Here is a 23427-nt window from a genome sequence, read left to right on the forward strand (position 1 = left end):
TATAACATAAACCTAAGTCTCCATAAAAATGAATCTTTAAATCCTTTCTTAGCAGAGAATCCACATTTTAGTTTTTTCTTTTTTTTTTTTTTTTTGATTTTTAAAACAGTCACTTGTCTTAACTTGCTATGCAATGTGGTTTGATCCATATCCCTTAATGAACTTACTGTCTGTCTTCATCACATGTGCTGTGAGGAGACACCATGACCAAAGCAACTGAGAGAGAGAGAGAGAGAGAGAGAGAGAGAGAGAGAGAGAGAGAGAGAGAGAGAGAGAAAGCGCGAGCGCAAGCACGAGCACATTTACCTGGAGCTTGTTTACGGTTTCAGAGGCTCAGTCCAATCCTTGTGGCAGGAGTATGGCAGCGTGCAGACATGGCGCTGCAGCAGTAACTAACGACGATGCTTTGATCCGAAAGCAGAGACTGAGACTCTGGGCTCGGCATGGACTTTTGAAACCTTAAAACTTACCCCGGTGACACACCTCCTCTAATAAGGTCACACCTCCTAATCCTTTTAATCCTTTCAAATAGTGTTACTCCCTGATGATTTAGTGTTCAAATATATGAGGCTATGGACACTTTTCTTATTCAAACTACCACACCATGTGGCATTTACAGGTGTATGTCATCATATCTGCCTTTCAGAAAATCTGTTTTGTAACAATTTATTATTGTCATTGCTTGTGATGTGTGTGACATGCATGTTTACAGACACACATGTGCCATGATGTGTGTATGTGGCGGTCAGTTCTCTTCTTCTACCTATACCTGTATCCTAGGGTTGGAATGTGGATTGTCAGTCTTCTGTAGTAAGCGCCTGCTTTTACGCATTGAACCATCTTTCCATCCCAAGAATCCTCTTTTCAGGATAAGATCAGTCACAAAATAACCACTATTATTATCTGTTTGTGGTAAAGACTTGGCCTGTGCTAAGCCATTTGCATGTATTTTACAGCAATCCTAGTTTGAAATAGAAATATTCATGTGGAACACTGCAGTTTAGAAATCCAGCCTGAGAAAAGTTAGTGGTAGTGCCACTACCATCACGAAAGTCAGCAGGTGGGCATCACCACCAGTGTCTAGACCGAGCTTTAACAGCATTCACTTCTGACATACCTGTCTGTCAAAACTTCAGACTGTGCCATCATCCTGTATGTGATTTACTTACTCACTTTACGGTGTGATAGGGATCTGTATAAAGCACTCACATGGTTCACTTATCTGTGTTATAGTTGTTTGATCTTTCTGCTTCAAAATATAGCTGGACGGTAATGTTACAATTTTACTTTTATAAGTGGGTTTTCAACTGTGTGTGGTAAATACTTTTGTGTATGTGTCCACATATGTCAGTCCAGATGCCCACATGTGTGTGTGCAGGCGTGTACTTGGAGGCTGAAGATTGACATTGGGTGTCTTCTTTGATCACACTCCTCCTTATATCGCTAGGCAAAGTCTCTCTCATAGTACCTAGAGCTTGCCATTTTTGCTAGTCTATTATATACCTTGTCCCAAAGATCCCTTGTCTCAGCCTCCTGGGTTTTGAGATTATAGGTAAGCCACTACATACCCCTGGATTTTATATGGGTTCTGAGTATCTGCATTCTGGTCTTCATACTTACACAGCACTGAGCCATCTCCCTGGCCCTATTATATTGGGTTTTCAGACGAGAGTTTTAAGTAGTGTGACTTACCACCCTTTGTTTTTATGTTTATTGTGTATATGTAAGTATGCACATAGACATATATCTTTGTTCATGTATCTGTGTGTGTACAGGTGTGAGTACACAGTTGCTGTCCATGCAGGTTGAGGACAAAGGTTGATATCAGGTTTCTGTCTTTCTTTACTCACTCCGATCTTACTGTTTTTGAGCAGGTTCTCTCAGTGAACCTGCAGTTCCCTGATTTAGCAAGATTAGCTGCCCAGCCAACCCCAAGAATTGGCCTGTTCCCACTTTGGCAGTGTTAGGAGTATAAGCATGTGGTTCTGTGCTTGACTCTGTACATTGATGTTTGGCGTCTGAACTCAGCTGGTTCAGCAAGCACTTTGTGAGCCTAGCCATGTCCCTAGGCCCTCATATTGTTTGTTATGTGCTTTCCAGAAAGATCTTTCAAGAAAGATCAGCTTCCTGGGTACTCAGGTTTAAAGAGACCAGTACTTGGGTTGGGGATTTAGCTCAGTGGTAGAGCGCTTGCCTAGGAAGCACAAGGCCCTGGGTTCGGTCCCCAGCTCCGAAAAAAAAAAAAAAAAAAAAAAGAACCAAAGAGACCAGTACTTTTTTGGTTGTCTGCATTTACATTTTTTATTCTCTTACACTGGCAGTAGTTGTGAATATGATTAGTTCACTTAGTAGAATTTTGTGTTCAAAATACATGTGTACACACAGGTTAAGTATATAGCTCAGATGGCCTGGCTTTGTAGCACACTCCTCTCATCGAAGCGCTTGGGAGGCAGAGGCAGGTGGATCTCTGTGAGTTTGAGGCCAGCCTGGTTTACATAGAGTTCTAGATAGCCAGAGCTATATAGAGAGATCCTGTATCCAAAAATAAACAGACAAAAACAACAAGAATAAACCTCAGTAGTGGAATATCTGTCTAGTTTACATAAGGCCCTGACTTGCTTCTTAGCACTACTAAACACGCAAATATAAACACAATAAAACACGTTCCAATATATTCCTTTAGGTGTGTGTGTTATTATGTTTTCTTGATATTGATGATATTCCTTAATATTGATGTACTAGAAATTTGTATATTCTGAACTAGGAAAAAAGTTACTGATCTTTACAGTGTTTGAATGAATGTTTTTCTCTATCCTCTGTGTATTGAAGATAACTTAAAATGTTTAAATGGGAAACTTTTATAGAGTTTTTACATATGTAGGATTGCAAGCATTCATAATTAAGAAAATCATAAGCATATATATTAACAAGTATTGCTTTTAAAGTGAATTATTGGGATCTTCCAGCACTAAAATTACTGCCTAGTAATTTCAAGGCATGAAATCTAGACTCTTATTGTAAATGTCAAATGTTTTGAACTATGAAGAATACATGGACATATAATTAAGTTGTAGACTAGTTGAGACAATAACAGAATGACATTTAGTAGAAGGTTTCCATTTCAGTGTGGGTCAGCAGCTTTGTATGAGGTCAGTATTTCTAAATGCAGAGTTTTGTTTTAAAGCTTTGTAAATATATACTTTGTTTCATGAATAATTTCATAGGTGACTTGGAGATTTGACATTTATTCACTTCGGAAGAAAATTTATGTGTGTGTTATTATATGGTGATATAAAGTGACCAGAGTTTATTTATTTTTATTTTTAAAAGGGGTATTTAATGGAGATTTTATCATCATCTATATGGATACCACTCTATGTTGTATAATATCACAGTGATCTCTGCTGTCACATTTAGATAAAAGAGCAAAGGGGATCACGGGAAACAGTTTAGTGTGTTCATGAACAGTTGTGGTGTGTCCTTGGGTTTTCAAGCCAAAAGCACTCTGCCCTAATGCACACATACTGGGCACTAGGCTAATGGTCCTCCTGACTATCAGACAGCCTCTGGCTTTCCTGCCCTTATTTTATCCTTAATTATTTTAAGATCATAGCTTTCTGACAGACTTCCCAGATTTGTAAGTTCTTGACTTCCTGGAAGCTATGACAGATCCTCGTTAGTGGACTGATGATGGCTTGTCTAAAAGTCAGAAGGGTATCCTGGTGACAGAATAATGATAAAAATGCTTATTCTTATTACTAAATAGTTTCAGGAGGAAGTAATCCAAAATTTTCCTGGCACTATTGTGCCCACAGTTCCAGCAGCTCAGGAGGCCAAAGCAAGAATGCCCTTTCATCTCACAAGTTTGAAACCAATTTGGGCAAAAAATATGACCTTTCTTAAAAACTAAAATTAAAATTTCTGTAGAAGTCTGCCAAGTTTCTGTTAGTCGTGTATCATGAGTTGCCATAGGACAGTGCTGTAATAGACAAGCTCAACGGCACTCATTCCCCAGTCTGTGAGGATCAGAAGAGCTGTGAACCAGCTACTTGGCTTGGCTGGGCTTCTACATAGGGTGGCTGACCAGCCCTGATCATAGATAATACTGCTCTGTATGTTGGTAATTTTGGCAGTAGGCTTGCCTCATGGGAAATAGTCATGGACAAAAACTATCTTGGTAAGTTTGGGTCACCAAAGCAACTCATCCACAGTGCAATGTTCAGGGGTTTGGGTGGTCTCTGCAAACACCAGAACCAGCCAAGTAACCTTCCCCTGGAGCAAGAGGAGATCCAGTTCAGCACAGCGCATTTGCGTGGTATTGGCAGTTTATTGTAAGCATATTTAAGAACAGCACGATCTGGGGAAGTTTCCTGGTGTGACGCAATCTGACGTGAACAAGGCGGCATAGTTACATTGAAACTCTTCTCAAAGTACATGTCACTTCTTCCGTTAGAACTCCATGTTTGATCTTCAGGGCCCAGGAGAGGATCTGGTGCGGCCTTTATCATATAAATAATGTAGAGGTCATCTAGGCTATTAGCCACCTCCATTACTGGTTGTAGGAACTTGAGGGAGCCAGGGACAGCCTGACCCTACACATACCACAGGGTTACCTAGGCTATTAGTCACCTCCATTCTCAGCCTTCTAGGTTTTTCTTTGGAAAGACAGCCCTACGTGTTTAACATTCCAGGTTTCCCTAGTGCTGCCTTGTAAGCACAACCATTGGGCTCCCAACATAAGAGTAAAGAATGCAGATGCAAAAATGCTGATGAAGCCATGTCATAGAGCAAAAGGAGGAACATGGCGACAGCGTCAGAGAAAAATCATGACCTCATCCCAACCGAATCCTATCAGTGTGTGTGTGTATGTGTGTGTGTGTGTGTGTGTGTGTGTGTGTGTGTGTGTGTACACATGCTGTTTTATGCATCTGACTCACCCATCCTACCTGAAGCGAAAGAAGTGCTTGCTTTGAATCTCCCTGCTTAGTTCCTTCAGCTGCCTCCCAGCTCTTTCTGCTCCTAGGCAGGCCTCCAGCCCTTAGTCCTCCTGCCTCAGTTGTCTGCAGTAGCATGCCCAGCAAGACTTTTAAAGTAATTTGGCTTTCCAGAAATTGTCATAGCGAGGATTGGTTTTCTTACTATTAATGTATGTTGGTTTGTTTGAGACAGGGTTTCTCCATGTAGCCCCAGCTATCCTGGAACTCACTCTGTAGACCAGGCTGGCCTTGAATCCAGGCATCTGCCTGCCTCTGCCTTCTGAGTGCTGGGATTAAAGGCATGTACTACATGGCCCAGCAGAAGGATTAGTCTTAGTTGCCTAGTAAGCTTTTTACTTAATTTGGAAATCCCAAGAATATAAAATGTTTATATCTTTTAAAAACATACTAGTGATCAAGTATAGTTTTAAAATCCTACCCTGTTCTAGTGTATACAATACAGCGTACTTCCTTTCTTGTGACTTAGAACAATGCGCTTCGAAAGTATGTTTCTGGGAGTAAGAACTGTCAGCCGTGAACAGTGGCAAGGCTGTGTCAGGACCTTCCGCACAGCATAAACACAAAGACACACAATAACACAGGCATAGTATCCTTCAGAAACGCAAAGAGAAGACCTCCCCTTGTTGCCTCGGGCTGCTAAGAATGTAAGTCTGGTGTAGCCTGAGGCAAGACGGCCTTTCAATGCGCTATCCCAGGATTAGGTCATCAGTCTCACGTTACCAGTACCAGTTACCAGATGCTGAGTGGGGACGGAGGAGTAATGGTAGTGAGGCAGGTATAAAGCGTGCTTCACATGCAGGTACCAAGGATGGACTTGGGGAGAGAAAAGAGAAATTAGCTTTTTCTTAAAAGAAAAAGAATACAATCAAATTTGGTGAGTGTAAGTGAACTCATTTTCATGTGCAGCATTATCAAGCCTCTCTTGTTATCTATTAGTACAGAGACATATTACATGCAGCAGACAGGTGATTCCTCTCACAGTGTCACTATGAGGCTGGGCCATTTGAGTGTACTTGCTGAAACATCCATGAGCAATACCAGGCAGTGGCATGTGGAATCTCTAAGACAACCAAGAAAACACTGTTTCCCTCCCTCTAATAAGCTTAGCATTTTTCAATATCTTAAGATATGCATTGGGGCATATGCAAGCACACAGAAGAGACTCAGAGGCACATGAACCACTACAAACATACCAAAGACACCCAGAAGTAAGCTGCCTGGGCAGCATGTGAGAGCTGGCCCTACCCCTCCTGTGGGCAGCATGGTAGAGCTGGTCCTAGTAGCTTGGGCACAGGAGAGCCTTCCCCAAGAGCAAGAAAACAGGAGAACACCCCATCCCGCTCACCTGGCTAGTGTAGGGGACCTGGCCCTGATGGTGCTGGCAAAAGAGAGCCTGCAGGCTGAACACTGAAGCCAACACCCAGGCCCAGATCCAGGGCTTTGAGTTGGCCACCCCAACTATGCACTGCTGGAGCCTGTGAGGGGCCAGTCCTACAGACCCAGAGTGGCAAGATCTCCGTGACACAGGGCGACAACAAGATTCTGAGAGGCATTTTGGTGAGGATATAATATAGATAGTGTAGCAGAAGCCAGAGGCCTTGAACCAGACCAATGACTCGTTGCAATGAACATTTACAAGTAAAACTGTTTGGGCAAAAGGGCACACTGTGTGACCCATGGTGATACACCACAGGATCCACAGTGTCACACATATTACAGCTTGCTTATCAATAACAACTAAAATCCACAAATAAGTGGATACATATCTTATTAGTCTTTCCGAGTGACCTCACTCAGGGTGATTTTCTTCTGGTTCCATCCACTTGCCTGCGGATTTCATGATTTTGAGGAGTGACCGACCTTAAGTCACATCAGACTAACGTTCGGTCTAAGGTTTTGTGGTGAGGGTGAAATTTACATTTCCCTTTTGGTAGCTTGCAGTATACCTTCCTATAGGCACCAGCTCAGCCTATCCATGTTCAAAGAGGTGTGGGTGTTGTTTTGAGCAATGGGGCCTTGCTGTATGTTTATGAAGAGCAACCTTTTGCATTGGCAGCAGCCTGCGTTAATTGGAGGTTTCCATGGGACCTCTTTGGCCAGCTCAATTGGATGAAGTCCAGTCCAGATATTGGAAGCTTTCCTTGGTGCCAAGAGATGGGCAGTAGGGAGTCTCCCTTATTACTTGAAGACATCCTTAGGATGGCCTTCACATACTTTAGAATGCTTCCCCTGTACTAAGTTTTCATGCCACCCCTCAAATGCCCCTCAGTTTTAGCTAACTTTCCCCACATTCCTTCCCTTAACCCCATCTTCTCTCCCCCTCCCTACCTGATCCTTCTGATCTTGCCTCCTCCACTCCAGGCCACCCATAAAATCCATTCTACCTCCCCTTTTCAGGAAGATCTATGTGTCCCCCACTAGTCCCTTCTTCCATACCTGTCTTCTCTTGGTCTACATATTGTAACTTGGTTATCATTTATTTAATGGTTAATATCCACATACATGTAAAAACATACCATATTTATCTTACTGAGTCTAGATTAGCTCACTCAGGGTGATTTTTTTTCTAGTTTCATCCATGTGCCTGTAAATTTCATGATGCCATATTTCTTTTAACAGCTGAATTACACAGCTCCATTGTGTAAATGCATCACATTTTCTCCATCCATTCTTCTGTTGAGGGGCATGTAGGATGTCTTTAGTTTCTGACTATTGTGTGTAGTAAACCAGCAGTGGACATGGCTGATCAAGTATCCTTGTAGAAGGATGGAGCATACCTTGGGTATATACCCAAGAGTGGTACAGCTGGGTCTTGAAGTAGATCAATTCCCAGCTTTCTGAGGAGCTTCCATATTGACTTTCACAGTGAATGTCCACGTTTGCATCCTTGTCAGCAATGAGTGTCCCCTTGCTCCATATCGTCACCAGCATGAGCTGTCCCTTGTGTTATTGAGCTGAGCCATTCTGAGAGGTACAAGATGGACCTCAAAGGAGTTTTGGTTTGCATTTCCCTGATGATTAAGGATGTTGAACATTTGTTAAGGGTGTCTCAGCCACTTCAGTTCCTCTTTGAGACTTTTGTGTTTAGAGCTGAACCTCATTTTTAAAGTGGGTTTTTTGTTTCCTTGACGTGCAGTTTTTGAGGTTTTTATGTATGCTGCGTATTAGCCCTCGGTTGGATATACAGTTGGTTAAGAAACATCGTTTCCTATTCTTCAGGCTACCACTTGGTACAGATGACAGTGGTCTTTGCAATGCAGGAAATGTTGGTTCCATGAGATCCATTTAGTGCCTGTGCTATAAGAGTTGTGTTCAGAAAGCCTTCTGTCAGTGAGGTGAAGACCTTTCCCCACTCTGTCCTCTACCCAATCGGGGCATCTGGCCTTACGTTAATGTCCATATGGAGTTTAGTTTTGTGCAAGGTGATTAGTATGGATCTATTTCAGTTCTTCTACGTGTAACCCTCTAGTTTGCCCAGTGATGCGGGGCTCCCTGCAAGTGTCATGGCTGGCAGCAAATTGATCCTGGTGAGTTGAGAATATAACTCAGGTCAACTTGCCTTAGCCAGCCAGCTCTTGGCCAAACTTCTGGAGTTTGACACCAAGTGGTTTACTTTTTACACACTAAGATTTTGGGAAACAAAACAAAACAAAACACCAAAAGAGTTTCCCTGTGACAATTGTCACAACAAAGCTTTGGGCATGGCTACACCAAGACTCCATTGCAAAGTACAACCCTTTAACAAGTACTTGTTTCCTTTAGCACAGGAATGAGTTGTATTGACTGATAATCAGCGCTCAGGATAAGGGTCTAAGGAGGAAAGGTTTATAATATGGATAGTGCATTCTGTTTACTGGGTATTTGCATTAACTCCTCCTTGAAAGTCTGGTATAATTCTACAGAAAGCCATCTGGCCCTGGGCTTTTTTGGTTCAGAGTCTTTCAGTGATTGCTTCCATTTCACTGGGAGTTATAAAGTCTATTTCAATTTCTTATCTAATCTTGGTTCAACTTTGCTAACTGTTATGTATAGAGAAAATTATCCATTTCTTTTAGATATTTGAATTTGTTGGAGTACAGGGTTTTAAAGTATGTTAGGATTCTCTGGATTTCCTTGGTATCTGGCATGTTCCCCCTTTCATCCCTAATTATGTTAATTTGGATTTAATGTGGATAAGTGTCAATTTTTTTTTTTTTAATTCTAGGATAGGGTTTCTCCGTATAACCGTGGCTACCGTGGAACTTTGTCAATCTTAATGATTTTTTTCAAAGAACCAACTTTTTGTTTCATTTATTTATTTGTTTGTTTTTGTATTTTATTGTCGTTATTCTATTTTTTGGTGTGATTTCTTTTTTCTTTTATTCCTGAGCTTTCAGGTGTGTTGTTAAGTTACTGACATAGGTCACTTCAGTTTCGCACAGGCCCTTAGTACTATGAGCGTGCCTCTTAGACGTGCCTTCATTTTGGCTATTTGGGTTTTCATTTTTAGTCAGTGTAGAATTTTAATTTTTATTTCATTCCTAATTTTTTTCTCAATATTGAGTTGTTCAGTTTCCATGAGTTCATAAGGTTTCCATTGTTGGTATCCAGCATTAATTAATTCATGGTAGAATGACTAAGAGTTTTGAGCCATGAGGGATTAAGATCCCCTTACCCTGTCCCTCGTGTACCCCCAAAGTAAATTCTCAAGAAAATACTGAAAACAAGGGAGCTGGATTATAAATTAGTAGAAGAAAACCTTGTCCTCTAGTGGAGGTTGGCCGTACTGACTCAGAATGCCACTAACAGAACTGCCAGGGTGAAAAACATGAGCACACTCCCCTTTGAACTCTATGCCTGTCTTTAGAGGTCAGTTACTGAGGGACCGCAGGAGATGGAAAAGCATCAGGCAGCATGTGTCTGTGCTTTCATTTAACATGCTATTAAGACTGCTTGCTAAATCTACTAACTTACCTCTTTTTCTAGGCTAATGCTGTGTTTTAGAGACTTTTGTATGTCAGAAAATGCTAAAACTAGTTGTAGTCATCATGGGAAACAGGAAAGGATAAATATATATGATGATGAACACCTTGACTATTTTAAAAGATGTATTTATTTATTTGTTTGTTTGTTTACTGTGTGAGTATACTGTCGATATTTTCACACACACCAGAAGAGGGCATCAGATCCCACTACACATGATTGTGATCCACCATGTGATTGCTGGGAATTGAATTGGAGCCAGAGCTTCTAACCACTGAGCCATCTCTCCAGCCCCAAACACTTTGGTTTTTAAACATATACCTGTGACTTAATCAACAGAGCCAATATTTGGGAGCCAGTTACTAGTCATGGGAGGTGAGGACCCCATCTGCTGCTCAAGCACTTAGAACCCTTTGAAGCAAAATGAAGCTCAAGTTCTTTGGGAGGCTCGTGTGTTTGATGAAATAGCTGAGTCCATTCTTAGCAGCCTGAGCAGTGAAGGAGGTAAAGGGGAGTGGGGGGATAAACTGGCACAGGCCTGCCGATGCGTGCACAGAGCAGCTGTACTTCGTTCATGTATGCTCTCCTCCTCATCTCCACCCCATAAGCAGGGTCTAAGATGAGCTATCTCAAGCCGTTATCTTCCACAACACATTGGTGTGATGCTTTAGTCTACTGTCACATTGCAGCATTGCTGTCAGGTCGGTCCTGTGATTGCAGACCACTGTCCTTGTCATTTAAATAGTATGTAGTAACACTTTGATCAAGTAATAAAGTGCTCAAGAAATTCAGCATCTAGACAATAAAGACCAAGAGTGAAAAGAAAAACTCCTGTGAAGGACTGAAGGGATGGCTCATTGGTTAAGAGCACTAACTGCTCTTCTAGAGGTCAGGAGTTCAATTCCCAGCAACCACATGGTGGCTAATATACATAAAATAAAATAAATAATTCTTCTAAAAAAGACTTTTTAAAATAGCAAGGAAAACATCCTGTGAACTTCTAGATGTAATTTCAGAATGTCTCAAAAACTAAACTCCAAACCGACTGAAAAGCATGCCATGACCCGAGCCATGTCCTGCCTTAGTGCACTTGGAAATACCAAAATATCAAGGAAGAGAAGGCTTAACCCTTAGAATAAGGGCAGAATTCACAAAACCCCTGAAATTTAAAAGGGAAAAAAAAACAAGGAAATAGAAACATTCCAATTCCCTAAGCCAGAGCTGTGAGATGAATGGAAAGGCAGCTGTGTCCACCTGCTAGCCAGCGTGGGTCACTGCTACAGCAAGGGGACAGTGGGAGACCAGTGAGGTTCTACAGCCTCAGGGACACAGTTGCCACCTCCTTAAGGTAATGCCCTACATCCACCCATGAAACCAGAGAACTGGAACATAGGCGGGGAGAGATGTCCTTTAATGTTTCTTGTGGGTTTAACACTAAGACTAATTAGTCATTTTTACCATGGAAATTTAGGTAGGTAAATGTCCCAAGAAATAAGGAATTTCTGTATAAATTGTGGACTTGTCTTTTGCTGTGCATCTGAAAAAACAGATCCGAATAAATAAAATATAAGTTTTAATGGTGTAAATTGTATTTACCTTTTATGAATATTTTATAGTTTGTGAGAATATATAATTTATATACTCAAAGGAAAACTGACATTGATGTAAATCATATGTAATCATAACTCTTATAGTTTTAAATGTATGCTGTAATCTGTGAGGAAAGCACTTGATTTATGAGCTTAAATAAAAAGGAATTATTGAACGAATGATATGGCCCAACAGGTATAAGTCCTTCTGTCAAGCCTGATTTTCATCCCAGGATGCCATGGTCAAAGGGAAGTCCTGAAGGTTGTTTTTTAGCCTCCACACATGAACCAAGACATAGACACATGACATACATACACAACAAAAATAAATTTCAAAAAGTCGTTTTCATCTATGTCATAGATTGAGTTCCTACAAGAAACTAATTTAAAAAAAAAGTCCTTTTTGGGCAAGTAAACAGTAACCAAATAGTTTAATTTCTCCTGTTGACTGAAGCCTTCATGACAGGCTATTTCCTTCCAGTTTGTATGGCAGATGGCCTTTTCTGGTGTAACCGTATTCAGCATATTCAGCAGGTGGCCCTAGGTGACATATGCACGCTCTGGTCCCAGTTACAGAACGTCACAAAGTCCCTCTCAGTAGAGTGTTTTATGTCTGAAAGCTTTGACTTGGCTCTTTCTGCTCCTTTCCTGAGACTACTACATAGAGAATACATTTTGTTTTTAAGTAATTTATAACAAAGCGTCTCTTCATATTCTCTTACTATCATGTGAACTGCCTAGCATGCCTGTGTCGTCCCACTTTTAATCATCAAGGATTTTATTTCCTTGATTTTTCTATATTCTTTCCTTAGTATACATTTCTTCTAGAGGAATATGTAGTCTGAGTGAAAATGGTACGCATAGACTCATATATTTGTATGCTTAGTCCACAGTTGAGGAACAAAAGGATTAGGAGGTTTGGCCTTGTTTAAAGAAGTGTGTCACTGGGATTGGGCTTTGAGGTTTCAAAGGCACACTTCAGGCCCAATGTATGTTTCTCTCTCTCTGTCTGTCTCTCTCTCTCTCTCTCTCTCTCTCTCTCTCTCTCTCTCTCTCTCTCTCTCTTTCTCTCTCTTTGCCTGCAGACCAGGATGTAAAGCTTTCAGCTACTGCTCCAGGGCTTTCCCTGTTTGCTTCCGATCATCATGATGATGGACTAACCTTCAGAAATAAAAAGCAAGCCCCAGTTAAATGTTTTCTTTTGATGAGCACTGACTTAATCATGGAATCTTTTCATAGAAATAGAGCAGTGACTAAAATATTTCCTCTTAGGCTCCTTGATCTAAATATTTGGAAGAATCATTAACTGCATTTGAGATTATTGTATTGTATGTCAAAAAATGCAGATAGAAGGTAGACTAGAGGTTCCTTGTAGATTGTGTCTGGTGAGTCTGTAGACATAATCACTTACTGGATTCCTATTAAGAGGACATGAGAGGGCTACGATTTCTGTCCTGATGTCTTTTGTATACATTGGAGGCAGGCATGACAATCTGAGAGTCATGTAAAAAGCTCATCAATAATAATAAATGTCCATTATACATGATTAATTTTGACATGAGTCTCTATTGGACAGAAAACATGTTAGAGAAAAGCATTTTGTCTTAAATGTGCATTGGGTAAACTATAATGAAATTATCTGATACACAAGCATAAATACAAAGCAACTACATTACCAAGGAGATGACTCAGTTAAAAATTACCATGGTAATTAGAAAACTGGACTCATCACTTCCAGAACAATGAGTGTAGGTATAAAGGAGGGTTTGTCAGCCAGCTCTTGTTTCAATAGTTTTATTAAAGATGTCTGTGTTGAATGTATAATATTTACCCTTTTTTATCCAGGATAGCACTATAGGGTGGGTTGTCTGCCACGTTGCTGTCCTCTGTGAAATTCTACTACAAGCTTTGTCTTGTAAGTTTTTAATGTGTGCATATAGAAAAGTTGTTTAAAAGATTTTGAAGGGCTTGTGAAAGGGCTCAGCGGTCAAGAGCACTGATTGCTCTTCCAGAGGTCCTGAGTTCATTTCCCAGTAACCACATGGTAACTCACAACCATCTATAATGGGATCTGATGCCCTCTTCTGGAGTGCAGGAGAGCACTCATACACATAAAATAAATAAATCTTTAAAAAATAAAGTGAATGATTTTGAAAAAAAATACACACATTAAAAAGTTATCCTGTAGTCTTGACATTCCCATAGCATTAATGGGAGAGCATGGTAATAGAGCTAATTGGTATTTCTATGCAATCTAGAAAGGAAATTATTCTTTTACAATTCAGAATCTATAATGCATTTTTGTTGTTGTTTTTGTTCCTTTTAGACACTTTTCCAAGTCAGCTTTAGTGATCCCCACAGCACATTTTCTGTCTAGAAACTTTGATTTGTCTTTCCCTTATTGCCAATTTTTGCTTTGATTTTGTCTTCAGGGTGTTTGGGGAGCTCGTGGGCATTTCATTCACGAATTAGCAAGGACAGAGTGTCCTGCGCCTCCACTGTAGCTCACTGTGCAGATCTGGGCTCAGCAGTTGTTTGCCAGATCCAGAATTCATGTGCTGCTCCCACCGCACAGATGTTCAGATATGAGCTCAGAAAAATACTTTTCACATAGCTTAAAGAAGAGTATCATTTCTTTCTTGTACCTAGGAATTATTTAAGGATTCGTTTAGCTTTTAGATTTGCTTGTATGTCTGTGTGCTAGACAGAGACAGAGAGACAGATGTCTGAAGCTCAAACACAATTCTTTTGGTTTCTAAAGTCTTTTTAGATGGCAGTATGATGTAACATGATTGTCCATGTATGCATTCTCGTACTTTAGTATGTAGAATTCCTTATTGTTCCTACTTTAGTACTATGTTCTTGCAACCTTGTGCAGTTTTGTCAGCTCCAATAACTCTTATTTAAAATGGCAACTGTGACTCTAGTAGCTCTCAGGTCACTGACTAGACATTCAGTATAATATATTTGTCAACTCCTAAGGTGAACTTAAAGGACTGCAAGTGCAAGAAATGACTGGGGGCAATGTTGAAGTAATTCAAGCTGAGTGGAAGACTCTGAGGTAGAGGGGCTCTGTACAGGACACTTTGTAACCACATACCACAGAGAGGTGCCCACTTGGTACCTTCAGACAGCTTCACCTGGGTATGGCCCTGATATGTAAATCCTTATCTGTCCCTGCAGTTTCCAGCCAGTCCAGCAGTGGAACAAGCCATAAGCAAAGGGATTAAGACGAGTAGTGCTATATGTCTGGGGTTGCACAGATTCACCATAAGCATGAATAAAATTTAACAACTAAAGGCTTAGTTAAATAGTGGTGCCAGATACTCGGGTTGCCAGGACTGCTCGAGAATGCACCTGAGGGGATGCAGCTCCAGACTACATTAGTCAGGGGTTTATAAAGGCAAGCCCACAAGGCTGTGTACTTCCTGCCTTCATACAATCAGGCACACATCCCACCTGCATACAGTCAAGCACACATCTGCCCACACTCAGTCAAGGGCAAGCAAGCTCCTTTGGAGAAGCAGGTGGAAACACATGGTTTGTGTAAGACCAGCCCCCAGCATTGTGGGAGGTTATTTTTTCTTGGTTGGGGAGGCCTCACAAATTAGAGGCATTTATATTTTATAGTTCTCTTAAACACAGTGATTTTTAAACTTGTGAACATAATGTTCACCATCACAGGAGAAAAGAATTAAGTAAAGTACAAGAGAATAACTAGAGTTTAAAAAATACTAATACGTTGTATTTTAAAGGTGTTTTCAGTTTATACAGTGTACTTTGCTTTGATCTTTATTATTAGTTATGTGTTATAGCTATAGAAGTTCAAGCTGCAAGTCATTCAACTAGCAAGTATCATAGACAATTCTTTATACTCCTCAGTATATTCCAGACAACTGAGAACTACAGAATGGATAAAAAAAAAGATAAATTCATACAATAGAATAGCAAAGACAATGATAGAAAGAAAAAATGTATAAATACCAAGGACATTTTGCAAAATGTTTTAGGTCAGTTTGGCTTACATATTAAGTTCTAGTGCAGGCTGGACTATATATAGAGACCCTTTCTCAAGAAACAAATGAACAAGCTACTATTAATAAAAACTATGTAAGCTGAGGTGAAGTTCAAGGAAACAAGTGTAGCGATACTCAATTGATTTTGAGATGGTTCACTATATAAAACTAGGGGGGCAGGGTGTTATGGTGAGTACACTCAGTGTGAGGATATACTTCTCTGAGAATGCAGGCGTGATATGGCCTCTGGGTGGATGACTGCACTCCAGTGAGTGGATGCGCACCTGTGAATATATGTAAGCAGCCCTTTATAAGAGGATGGCTCTTGGGGGAGGGATTGGGGATGAGATAGGTAGAGTCAGGTAATGAATAGGATCAAAATAAATGTATGAAATTTTTAAATAATTAATAAAAATATTATACTAAAATAAAATGCCCTTATGTAACATGTACAGTGACTATAGTGAAAATTTTTTAAATAATTTTAAAATAAAATAAGATTATGAAATAGATTGAAGAACCAAGCATGGTGACCAATGCTTTAATCCCAACACTCAGGATGGTGAAGCAGATGGATCTCTGTGAGTTTGAGGACAGCCTGGTCTACAAGTAGAGTTCCAGAACAGCCAGAACTATTATACAAAGAAACTCTGCCTTGAACCCCTCCAAAAGATAAAACTAAGTGATAGAGTGATGTAGAACACAAATGAGTATCATGAATAGTAACTGTGCAACCAAGACTGGTAATCTGTGGAATTTACTGTTCATTTTCTTAAACATCTCTAAGTATTTGCTTGTGATCACATAAAACTATTTTAGAAAACAAAGAACACAGGTTTTAGCTTTTCAAGAACATCAAATAATGGCAGGCAAGGCTCTCTGTGGTACCTTCCCTCTGGAGTGCTCTAAGGAATTTTTCTATAATGTTTCTAAACACAGCCTAACTTGGGGCCAAAGCTTGTTCAGATATGAAAATCCTTTACAGTCCTGTGGGTTCCCAATGCCTTTTGAAACTGGCTCTCCTTTCTGCGAGGGCTTCTAGACTTACATGTCAGGGAGAAGCTATGCAGCTATTATCCATAGATATTAGATAATTAAAAGTATTTGTATTGACCCTGTGGGCTTGATGTAAATATGCAAACTGGCCGGTCCTGGACTGGACTTGCCAAGTCATTTACTCATTAATAACAGTTTGTCATGAAGAAAATATGTCCTCACTTATACAACATTTTTACCAATGACCTAAAATGTAGATGCTATTTTAAAAATAAACAGATAACACAAATCTTCATGGAAATAAACTATAATCTTTGGTTTCAGATACAAACATTGAAAGAAATGATGATTGAGTTAAAATAAGAGTTAACCCATGAAAAAAACTAAAAATGTTTATGTTGAGTATCAGATAAATAAACTAAGTACATTTAAATACTATACAGATGTTACTATTAATTTTAAGTTTATGTTGGATTATTGGTTAACTCTAAATCTAACTTCATCGTCAGATGTGGTAGATCATACGTGTAATCTCAACACTCAAAAGGCCAAAGCAGGAGGATCGCAGCAAGTTTGAAAGCCAGTTTGTAGTACATAGTGAGATCTAGGCCAGCCAGGGCTAGTCTCTAGTGAGAGAAGGTGGGGAAAAGAAAGGAAAGAGAAAAGAGCAGGAGGGAAGGAATGAAATGAAGAAAGGAGGGAGGGAAAGGAAACTATGAGGTTCTGGGTACAAAGATCTAAAAGGGAGTGGTCCCCGTGGTTAGGAGCACTTCCTGCCCTCGCAGAGGACCTGGGCTTGGTTGCTGTGTATCCCAGTGCTAGCTCACAGCCATCTGAAAGTCCACTTCCAGGGATGTGACAACCCCCTTCACGTCATAGGCTCATGCATGCACATGGTTCACATACACACTTTTGGGCACACATGCATACATACAGAATAAATAACTGTAAATGCTAAGACACCCTTGGTCCTCAATGGTAAAAGCGTGGATCTGGTATGAGGTGATTAACAGCAAATTAAACTTGCAAAATGATAGAGTTAAAAATAATCCCAGGGGTGCTAGCCCAGGTTGCTACAGTGAGGCATGCCACATGCTGAGATTAACAAAACAAAACAAAAATATGGAAAAATGGAAGGTTCAGGAAGATGAGAATCAACAGTTTCACTTTGGGCATATTAAATTTGAAATAGCAAATAGGCTGAGTAGTCACCGAGAACATCTGGAGAACTCGTGAGAAGACAAGACAGCACACTTCAGCACACTTCCTTGGCCCTTAGTCAAAGAGGATTTTCTGTTCTCTTTTCCTTTCTCCTAGGACATTTCCCAGCATCTGTAGATGCCTTAAATTGTTGTTTTTGGTTGGGGGAGCTAGTGTCTAGTTTTTGAAAGTCAAGAGTTCTGCCAAGACATCCGAGAAAGCATAAGACAGCTTCTCACAACAAAGACTAATGTAATCTCCATGTCAGTGCTGCTGGATTTAGTGCATTGAGAGCAGTTATCTCGGGAGAAGAAGAGATTACAGGTCGGACAGTGAGGAGGAGGAACCAGTAGAGAAGCGAACCTATGAATGCCTAGCCTAGGGAGGACAAGAGATGTTCATAGAGATGATGAGTGTAGTGATGTTCATAAGGCTGCTAGGAAAGTGTTGGAAGAGGAGTTTGACCACTGTGTCAAGCTGCTGATCAGAGTCAGATGATAATCACAATTTTGTCAATGTGCGACTCTGTTGTGACTTTGATAGGGGTTGTCTTTGTAGATGGGTAGGCTAAAAGAGGAGGGTCAGAAAGTGAGTGGTGAGAAGTGCAAACTTCTTTTGAGATTTTATTTATTTATTCATTCATTTATTTATGTTGGCTACTTTATTCACTTACATTTCAAATATTATTCCCTTTCTTGGTTCCTCCCTCTCCCATTCCCTTTCCCCCTGCTTCTATGAGGGTGTTCCCCCACCCACTCCTACCTTACCTTGCTGGCATTCCCCTACACTGGGGAATCAAGCTTTAACAGGACCAAGGGCCTCCCCTCCATTGATGCCAGATAAGGGCATCCTGTTGTACATTTGCAGCTGGAGCCATGGGTCAGTCCATGTGTACTCTTTGGTTGGTGCTTTAGTCCCTGGGAGCTCTGGGGGACAGGGTCTGGTTGTTTGATATTGTTGTTCTTCCTATGGGATTGCAAACCCATTCAGCTCCTTAGTCCTTTCCCTGACTTCTCCATTGGTGTCCCCATGCTCAGTTCAATGGTTGTCTGCAAGCATTCACCCCTGTATTTGTCAGGATCTGGCAGAGTCTCTCAGGAGATAGTTATATTAGGCTCCTGTCAGCAAGCACTTGGCATCTGCAGTAGTGACTGGGTTTGGTGCTTGTATATGGGATGGATCCCCAGGTGGGGCAGTCTCTGGATGGCCTTTCCTTCAGCCTCTGCTCCACACTTTGCCCCCATATTTCCTTAGACAGGAGCCCTTCTGGGTTAAAAATTTGGAGATGAGTGGGTGTCCCCATCCCCCAACCAGGGGCCTTGCCTAACCTCTGGATATGGTCTCTACAGGTTCTCCTTCCCCTTTGTTGGGCATTTCAGCTAATCTCATCCCTATTGGGTCCTGGGAGCCTCTTGCTTTCCTGGCATCTGGGACTTGCTGGTGGCTACCCCTAGTCTCTATCCCCCATTGCTACACACCTCTGTTCAGTTTTCTGACCCTCTGTACATCTCCGCTGTCTCTTCCCATATCTTATCCTTCCATGCCTTTTTCTCCTCCCCTCCACTCTTCCTCCCAAGTCCCTCCCACCCTCTACCTCCCCTGAGTATTTTGTTCCTCCTTCTAAGAAGGACGGAAGCATCCACACTTTGGTCTTCCTTCTTGAGCTTCATGTGGTCTATGAATTATATCTTGGGCATTCCGAACTTTTTGCCTAATATCCACTTATCAGTGAGTGCATACAATGTGTGTTCTTTTGTGATTGGATTATCTCACTCAGGATGATATTTTCTAGTTCCATCCATTTGCCTTCGAATTTCATGAAGTCATTGTTTTTAATAGCTGAATAGTACTCCATTGTGTAGATTTTTCTAGAAAGGAAAGCTGCTAAAATGTTTGTGAAAGTTACCCATTGGGAAGGGGGCGGGGATAGAAATACAGCAGAAACAGGACACAACTTGGGCCCTAAGTAATTAAGATAAAGGATGGTTTCTGTGCACTTGTGAAATGACTGGGACACTGACAGATAATTGGACAAGATATTGGATAATATCTTTTTAATAAGATATTATCTAGGGGTATGTGGAGCACTATCAGATACAAAGTTTCTGAATACTCCTGGATGAAGCTATGCAGGAGTAAGGAGAACTGAGGTTTTGGAGACGAAGAACAGAGGACCATGGTTTGGACAGTCTTGCCTGTCTCTGAGAAGGCGAATGGCATCTGTAACCAAGCTGCCTGGCACTGTAGTTTGATAGTCGTAGATTGAGAGTGTGGTCCCTGAAGTTCATTGACATCTCACATCAGGTGTGGGTGTTGCTTAACCAAGAAAGATTTTTTTTCTGCATGAATCCTTTCATCCTAGACTCTCTTCCCCCTTGTGTATAAAATTGATAGACTATCCAGACCCAAATTGAAGTCAGGTACATGGATGTTAAAACTTTATGGAATCTAAGCCAGAAAGTGTGGAAATAAGGAAAAATGGGAGTCATTGACACCAGTAAGATTGAATGAAAGGTAGAAGAGTTGGACAGCAAGATATGTAACCACAGAAAAAGGTAGACAAGTTACTCTGGAGGATGAAGGCTGAGGGAAGTGGAGGTCCAGGGAATCAAAGACTTGTCTGCTTCAGTAACTAAGAGTGATCACAGAGGTCAGTAGCTATGAGAATGCTTAGTGTCTTAGTCTTGGCCTCTAATCCTGCTTCCCATTAAAAGGAACCAGAACCCCTTGTAGATTTGATGGGTCCCAAATAAAAGCACATTATCAAAGTAAATTTTCAAAGTTGATAAAAGAATTATAGTTTTGTAAGAGAATGTCCCATCTTAAGAAAGATACGATCTGATAGATTTGGGGGTAAAGAACCATAATCTATGTATGATTCAGAAAGCAGATTATCAGCCATAATCCATGTGTGATTTAGAAAACAGTTATCTATGTATGTGTGTGAGGGAACAGAAAGAAGAGAGGGCAAACACAAACAGAGTCATGTTTAACAGACTAGGTAAGTGTAGGGACATAGTGTTCCTTGTACTGTTTTCCCTTAGATTGTTTCCCTAAGGGAGAGTGACAGGCAGTGTTGGTGAGATGCGGGGACCACTAGCTGAGTGGGCTGCATATCACGCTGCACAGTGAGGTCAGGATGACAGGCAGATCCAGTTCTCCCTTCCTCAAAACTAGTTCCACAGTAGTGCCTTTATTTTTGTTCCTTGGTTTTCATTCAGATATACTATCTTAATTTGCTCCCATAAGTATATAATTTCCTTGTACAACTGTGTAACTGTATTGAACTTGGCATTTTTTCTTAACTGTAGCTCAACCAGACTGTCAAAGCATCAGTCAGGAACCTAGACAATCTGGAAATCTGGAATTCCTCTGTCCTTCATGAAGCAAAACAAAACAAAATAAAAAACCAGAAGCACTTTAGGGCATCTGCCGCAGTGAGCCCAGTGTCCCACTTGGTGGCTTGAGTGTGCTCATAAACCAGTTCACCTCACAGTAAATGCCACATTCATTTGTACCTCAGTTCAATGCAAGTACTAATCTTTCATTTCCGCGGATCTCTCTACGCTAGTTATCTCTGTAAATAAGGTAGTTTATTATGTGACTGGCTTCTTGCGCTTACATTGTTTTCAGGGCTCTTCCATGATATACCATGTATTAGCATGTGGCTCCATGTTAATTGCCAAGTGATGTTGATGTATATATTCACTTTATAAGTTGGTTGGCATTTGTGTTTTAACTTTAAGCTATCATATGAATGATATTATATGACTATTTGATTGTGTGAACATTACATCTAAGTGAATATGCCTTATAATTTTTCTTGTATAAACTGGGACTTTAATTGCTAGGTTACTAAGTTAAATTCATATTTGCTTTTGACAAATTCCTGGAATATTTCCAAAGTGGCTACAATATACTCCCAAGAGGAGTTTTGAGCATTCCTTTTCTTCAGACCAATATTTTTGATTATGTATTGTTCTATATAGCTTCCTAGTAGATGTGAAATGGGCTTCTGTAGTGACAGAACTTTACAAAAGGACCAACCCTCAATAATAAAATGAGTCCCACAGTTTTCTAGCAGTAAGTTTTTCCCTTAGTTAAGTATAAAATAACTACACTGAAAAAAATTTCACATCTTTTCCATTCCTTTATTCTTCAAAATTACTTTGAGATTACAAAGAGAGATTAGATCTTAAAGAGTGTATAGTTTCAGGTCACAGCTTCCTTTTTCTTAACCACATTCTGCTGGCCTTGAACTGGTGGACGGGAGCCTCCCTCAGCCTCCTTGGTAACTGTGACCACAAGCATGCACCCTCGTGCCCTGAAGCTTGTGGCATAAATGCCCAGGAAAGTGAGAGTAACATCTGCATGTATTCTTGCCCCACGTTAGCTGTTGCCATTCTACTGTAGGAGCGCCTCCCTAGTACCAAACCCCATGGGCACCTCACAGAGCCCTCTCCTACAAGACTTGTCCTTGAGAGGGGTAAGTTCTCCACACTGTCAGCTGAGTAAGTTGGATTTGTGAGCTCTTCTGAGTGCTGGTTACTATAGGAAAAGAAAGCTTTTTTCATTCCACATACTTAAATACATATTGACAATTTTGGAACTAACTTGATTTCAAGTTAGAAATCTGATCTTCCTGAAAGACTTCCTTAACTTGGTTGGACTTCCTTCTTAGGTTGACTTCATAACCAGTGTGATGGATTAACAGCTTTAACAAACTAGTACTCTCTTTTATAAACAATTAATACTGTTTTATTTGTATTGAAAAAGTAGAGGTTGAATTTAATTTTGAAAATATACATTTGTAAGAACTTATCAAAAGGAAGGAGAAAGGTAAAGTAGAGGTTCTTTTTGTCATGGTTACCTGGGTTATAGGACAGTAGGAGATGTTTTCTGCTCTGTCTCCTAAAACGTCAGTACTGCATATGCCTAAGAAGTGATCTCCAGCTATGAAGGGAGCCTACATAATGTCCTGTGGATAACAATGTTCTAGAGAATTAGGCTGTAATGGCATCATCATGAGAGTGGTTGATGCGTGGGTCTTTTTCTTAAATCTAAACTGTAACTGATATAGATTAATTTAATAAGGCAGTCTATGTTCTTCCTCTTAAAATCATGTTCTGAGAAGTAAGAATGAGGAAATGAAAGTTTATAATTTTACTTCTTATTGCCCATACACACATAATTCAGTCATGGGCAATTTCTTTTAAAAAGACTATAAAAAAATAGGATGATGACTATGTCTTTCCACCATTCACTTCCTTGGAATACTAAGATAGTTGTGGACTATACACAAGGGTTTTCTCCTTTCCTTGCCTTTTAAGTTATTACTTATTTTAGGGTTTGCTTTCAGCAAAGCCTATTGACAGTTGCAGTGTTATTTAGGTCTCTGTGATGATGTATCAGATGACAGGGCACGAGGGGCATTGGAGCACACATGCCTCAATGGCCCATTGCCATGAAGTATTAATCCAGACGGTCTTAGGAAGACTAACTGGAGTCATACATTGATGTGTTTCCTCCATGGATATTTCTTGTGCCTGATGCCCAAAGCTATATTTAATGTGACCCGAATGAATATTCCTGTTTAACATTCTCTTTGTCAGCAAGATATGCACTATCTCCTGGCTAAACAAACAGACAAACAAAGCAAAAACAAAC

General features: G+C 40.4%; 1 protein-coding gene across 4 annotated transcripts in view; it reads left to right on the forward strand.

Moving 5' to 3' along the window:
* Cog5 (component of oligomeric golgi complex 5) overlaps positions 1 to 23427 on the forward strand; it is a 310546-nt gene that overhangs the window by 213662 nt on the left and 73457 nt on the right.

Source organism: Rattus norvegicus, chromosome 6 (assembly GCF_021556685.1).
Source record: "Rattus norvegicus strain SHRSP/BbbUtx chromosome 6, alternate assembly SHRSP_T2T, whole genome shotgun sequence".
Classification (NCBI taxonomy): Eukaryota; Metazoa; Chordata; class Mammalia; order Rodentia; family Muridae; genus Rattus; species Rattus norvegicus.